Source organism: Triticum aestivum, chromosome 7B (assembly GCF_018294505.1).
Source record: "Triticum aestivum cultivar Chinese Spring chromosome 7B, IWGSC CS RefSeq v2.1, whole genome shotgun sequence".
Taxonomy (NCBI): domain Eukaryota; kingdom Viridiplantae; phylum Streptophyta; class Magnoliopsida; order Poales; family Poaceae; genus Triticum; species Triticum aestivum.
The window spans coordinates 58,771,783-58,777,782 of NC_057813.1; positions in this window are offsets into that span (position 1 = coordinate 58,771,783).

Here is a 6,000-nt window from a genome sequence, read left to right on the forward strand (position 1 = left end):
TGCCACGTCACGCGCGGACGACTGACCTCTACACCAGCCTCGGTGGCTTGTTCCAAGTACGATACTACTGCTTATATTGTTATACATTTGAACAAATAAAATAAAACAAAATAATGATGCTGCACCAGGATGCGATCCTGCCCGAAATTCTTACCGCACGCGCACCTTAACCAACAGGCCACGCACATGCTCAAGTCAAGCTCCAGGCATATCTAGTTCGGACACGTCCTGACCTTTCCCCTTATTTTGTAAGTATTTTTTTTCGAATTCTTTTATCTTTTTACAGATCTTCGTTATTACTCGGGTTTTCATGTTTTTATTTTTTTACATTTCTTTTGTATATATTATAGGTTAATATGCAATATTTTTTGCAAATACACACTGAACATTATTGTATAAATACACAATGTACATATTTTTAGGATCACAATGAAAATTATTGTATAATATACGATGAACAATGTTGTCAAATACATTGAACATTTTTTACATATATGATGAACTTTTTAAAATATATAAATTCTTTATTTCTGTTTCGGATTTCTTTTATCCTTTTCAGATATTCATTATTCCTCGGGTTTTCATGTTTTTCATTTTTTAATTGCTTTTGATATAGGTTTAGTGTGCAACATTTTTTGGTAAATACACACTATGCATTATTGTATAAATACACAATGAAATATATTGTTTACTGTACGATGAACAATTTTGGTATATACATTGAGCATTTTTTAAATATGCGGTGGCCTTTTTTATAAAATATATAAATTCATATTATTTATGTGTTTTTTGTTTCAGATTTCTTTTATCCTTTTTCAGATCTTCGGATTTTAATTTTTTTGGAAAGCCCCTCGCGCTATACTTAATCACGTACATGCCCTTTATGGAAATCTAAAAAGGATGCTGCGTGGGCGGGATTCGAACCGGCGACCTGCCACGTCACGCGCGGACGACTGACCCCTACACCAGCATCGGTGGCTTGTTCCAAGTACGATACTACTGCTTATATTGTTATACCTTCGAACAAATAAAATAAAACAAAAAAAATGATGCTGCAGCAGGATGCGATCCTTCCCGAAATTCTTACCGCACGCGCACCTTAACCAACAAGCCACGCTCATGCTCAAATCAAGCTCCAGGCATATCTAGTTCGGACACGTCCTGACCTTCCCCCTTATTTTGTAAGTATTTTTTTTCGAATTCTTTTATTTTTTTACAGATCTTCGTTATTACTCGGGTTTTCATGTTTTTATTTTTTTTACATTTCTTTTGTATATATTATAGGTTTAATATGCAATATTTTTTGCAAATACACACTGAACATTATTGTATAAATACACAATGTACATATTTTTAGGATCACAATGAACATTATTGTATAATATACGATGAACAATGTTGTCAAATACATTGAACATTTTTTACATATATGATGAACTTTTTAAAATATATAAATTCTATATTTTTGTTTCGGATTTCTTTTATCCTTTTCAGATATTCATTATTCTTCGGGTTTTCATGTTTTTCATTTTTTAATTGCTTTTTATATAGGTTTAGTGTGCAACATTTTTTGGTAAATACACACTGTGCATTATTGTATAAATACACAATGAAATATATTGTTTAATGTATGATGAACAATTTTGGTATATACATTGAGCATTTTTTAAATATGCGGTGGCCTTTTTTATAAAATATATAAATTCATATTATTTATGTGTTTTTTGTTTCAGATTTCTTTTATCCTTTTTCAGATCTTCGGATTTTAATTTTTTGGAAAGCCCCTCGCGCTATACTTAATCACGTACATGCCCTTTATGGAAATCTAAAAAGGATGCCGCGTGGGCGGGATCCGAACCGGCGACCTGCCGCGTGACGCGCGGACAACTGACCACAAGTCTACAACAGCCTCAGTGGCTTGTTCCAAGTACGATACTACTGCTTATATTGTTATACCTTTGAACAAATAAAATAAAACAAAAAAAATGATGCTGCATCAGGATGCGATCCTGCCCGAAATTCTTACCGCGCGCGCACCTTAACCAACAAGCCACACACATGCTCAAGTCAAGCTCCAGGCATATCTAGTTCGGACAAGTTCTGACCTTTCCCCTTAAATTGTAAGTATTTTTTTTCGATTTCTTTTATCTTTTTATAGATATTCGTTATTACTCGGGTTTTCATGTTTTTATTTTTTACATTTCTTATGTATATATTATAGGTTTAATATGCAATATTTTTTGCAAATACACACTGAACATTGTTGTATAAATACACAATGTACATATTTATAGGATCACAATGAACTATGCTCTCTAAGGTGGTATGTGGAAATTATTTTGCAGAGTCGGACACGATTCTCGTATTCAAAATCTTCTATGGAGTATTCGGAGATGGAACCCACCTTGCAATGCCGAAGACAATCTGCGCGCCGGACTCATCGTCATTGAAGTCTGGTTCAGGGGTTACTGAGGGAGTCCTGGATTAGGGGGTATCCGGACAGTCGGACTATATACTTTGGCCGGACTGTTGGACTATGAAGATACAAGATTGAAGACTTCGTCCAGTGTCCGGATGAGACTCTCCTTTGTGTGGAAGGCAAGCTTGGCGATTCGGATATTAGATCTCCTTCTCTGTAACCGACTCTGTGTAACCCTATCCCCATCCGGTGTCTATATAAACCGGAGGGTTTGGTCCGTAGGACAACAACAATCATAATCATAGCTAGCTTCTAGGGTTTAGCCTCTACGATCTCGTGGTAGATCAACTCTTGTAATACTCATATCATCAAGATCAATCAAGCGGGAAGTAGGGTATTACCTCCATCGAGAGGGCCCGAACCTGGGTAAACATCGTGTCCCCAGCCTCCTGTTACCATTAGCCTTAGACGCACAGTTCGGGACCCCCTACCCGAGATCCGCCGGTTTTGACACCGACAGCGGGGGTGAAGCGGCGGCCGGACCGAGGCTAGGGGTGGCGCCAGGGCGAGATCCAGGAGAGGAGATGTGCGGGGCCGGATCCAGGCAGGAGGGAGGCAGCTCCAGCCCGGAGGAAGGCCTCCTGTGACCACCACAGTCGAGGGCGGAGCAGGAGGTGCATCCACCATAGTTGAGGCGGAGCAGGATGTGGTCGGCTGCGGCAAGGGATCCGGGGGAGCTCGCCGACGCGTGGTGGCAGCGGATCCAGGGAGGCAGCGGTGAGTGGGAGGTCGGCGACGCTCGGGGTGGGTGGTGGGAATCGCTCGCGTTGGGTAGTGGGGCGATGACGCGGGGTGGGTAGTTTTTTTTGTTCGTTGTCGAGTTCGGGAACACCTGATCGGGCCTATATAGGGCGATCGTGATCCAAAAATAGTTATTCTAATCCTATGATTAGAATAGTTATTCTAATCCTACCACATGTCCCCGTTCTTTCAATTAGATCTGGGAGAAGCGGGATGAACTCCTACCACATGATCACATACGAGCAATTCAAGAGGAATTGGTGGGATTCTTTCTTGACCACGTCTTACCTAAAGATGGGAAATACCATCAGGAATTGCAATGCGATTTTGGAAGTAGATGATGTGAGGGACCGTAAGAGATGTTATATTTTATATATGTAGTAGCGTCGGATAGATATATGAAAACTTGTTGTTCGACTAAGCATGGAGAAAGAGAGATCACACTTCTCTCTATACTAGATGATTCCCCGCATGTTGTTGCGGGAATATTTTGTAACATATTTCAATTGGATTCATTGTATGAAATATATAGTATAATAGAATGAAAATTCTCGTGTATGTTTGCATGTTGAGATGGGTATTTTTTATGCATGTCATGAAGAAGTGGCATGCTTACATGTTGGGAGACATATGATAGTGGGGGTGGGCCTATTCTCATGCATGTTGTGCGATGATGTGGCATGCTTGCATGTTGAGAGAAACAGTTAGTGGGAGCTAGCTATTTAGATATAGAAGATATGTTCATGACGATCTTATCTAATGGTTCCTTCATTGCTATATGTAGTAACTAGGGTCGAGTTGAATGGAAAACATTAAATAAAAATTAAACCCTAAAAGAATTGAAGGGTAAACACAAAAATAAAAGGAGGAAACACAACATGAAAACCCCTAAACCCCTCCTTAAAAAAATAAAAAAACCCAACACTTGTCAGCTGCTGACGCGTGGCTGCCTTTTAGTCCTGATCGGTGTTACAAACTGGGACTAAAGGTCTTCCTGCCTGGACACCCCACAGCAGCCTCAGGGAACACCTCTTGTCTCGGTTCATAAGCCAACTGGGACTAAAAGTTGTAGGCATTAATCCTGATCGTTTTGTCCCGGTTGCAGAATCAGGACTAAAGGCGCTCTGGAACCGGGATTGATGCCCTGTTTTCTACTAGTGTTTGTTGCATCTTTCACGATTCTCCCGAAGGACGCGGTTTTTTCCATTCGTGTTCCATGCGCAGCGGAAATCCACACCGATGTTTGATGCATATGGATCAGTGTTGCATGCAAGGGAAGGATGTAGTGGGTCCACTTAGACGCTGAGGCCACAGGCTAGTATGCTGCATGTCAGCTTTTCATGCGCATGTCCTGCGCCCTTTTCCCTCCCATGCTTGCTTTTAGGTAACCGCCCAGCTCCTTAATTAAATCCTTATGCATAAATGACGCTGCTAATTACTGTGGGATGAACAGAATAATAATGTAGTATAAATTTTATCATATGCATAAGGATTTTTATCTGGTGTGCATAACTAACCGCTAGTTACAAGTATAAATAGCCATAAGAACTCTATGAAGGATGTGTTTGAACTTTTGCATGAAAATCATAAGAACTTTTGAAAAAACCAGTAAAAACCGAAAGTTCTTTGAGTTTTGAAGGTAAAGTTCAAAAGAAGAGTTAATAAAGTTCTCTGACTATTTTTCAACAATTATGAGATAGCCAAAGTTTTTCAGAAGTTCTTCTGTTTTTCATGGCAAAGTTCAGAGACCAATTTAATAAAGTTTTGTTCTCTTTAAAATTATTTAAAGAACGTTCTTCCAAACCAATTTAAACAATAAGATATTTGATTTTTCTGGCATTTAAATCTTGTTTGTGTGCTGGTCTACAGCCACCATAAAAGATAATAAAGGGAATTACTCACGTAATTGGGCTGGAGATTAATGCTGGACATGCAAGAATCTAGCACCTATCCGCACCTACTACACATGCATGCGAAACAGAAGGACACGGTTGCAGGTGCCAATGTCAGCTTTCTCACATGCATCTTTCGATCATGAGCAGCTTTCGGCGGTGGAGATTGGCGATGTGGATGGAATGCGAATGTAAATGGCTTTATCGTCTCCCGAACTCCTTCACCTCACCCGGTCGCCAACTCACTCCTTCCCCTGATCTTATCTTCTTCTCTCCCACAACCACCACTCACACCGAGCTCATGCGGCTGATCGCTGATGCACCGCCGACTCGCGATGGTTCCCGGTCGTTTTTCTCTACACCAAAGCGTGGTGTACGGGGGGCAGGGGCGAGGGCGGGTTGGATTTGCGGGCGTTGTTGGTGGCCTCCGGTGGCATGGCGTCCATGGCCTTCGTCTAGGCCTGCAATGCGTGCGGTGCGGTGGCGCTCTCCCCTGCAACGGTGGCATCGGCCTCCGGCGGCAGGTCCCAATCCTTTTCCCGTGGCCACGGCGACAGCGGTGACGAACATGGCCGGGACGGAGGCGGAGATACATACGAGGTGGGACACGACGTTGTTGCTCGCCCCGCCATTGTGGCGGGCGCCGAGGCCGTCTCCATTTGAGAGCTCCTCGACGACGAAGAGCATCAGACCGCCGGTTTCCGGGTCCGCGTCGACCGGTCCTGCAGCCACACCCAAGCTGCCGCTCGCCTCCAACCCTGCAGCCGATGCCTTTTGCCGCCGCTCACTGGTGAGGCCCCTCGCACGCCCCTCCTACTTTCAGTCTTCTCTTGCTTCCTACTCTCCATGCCCGATGACTGTTAAGATTTCTGAGGAGGAATCATCGAC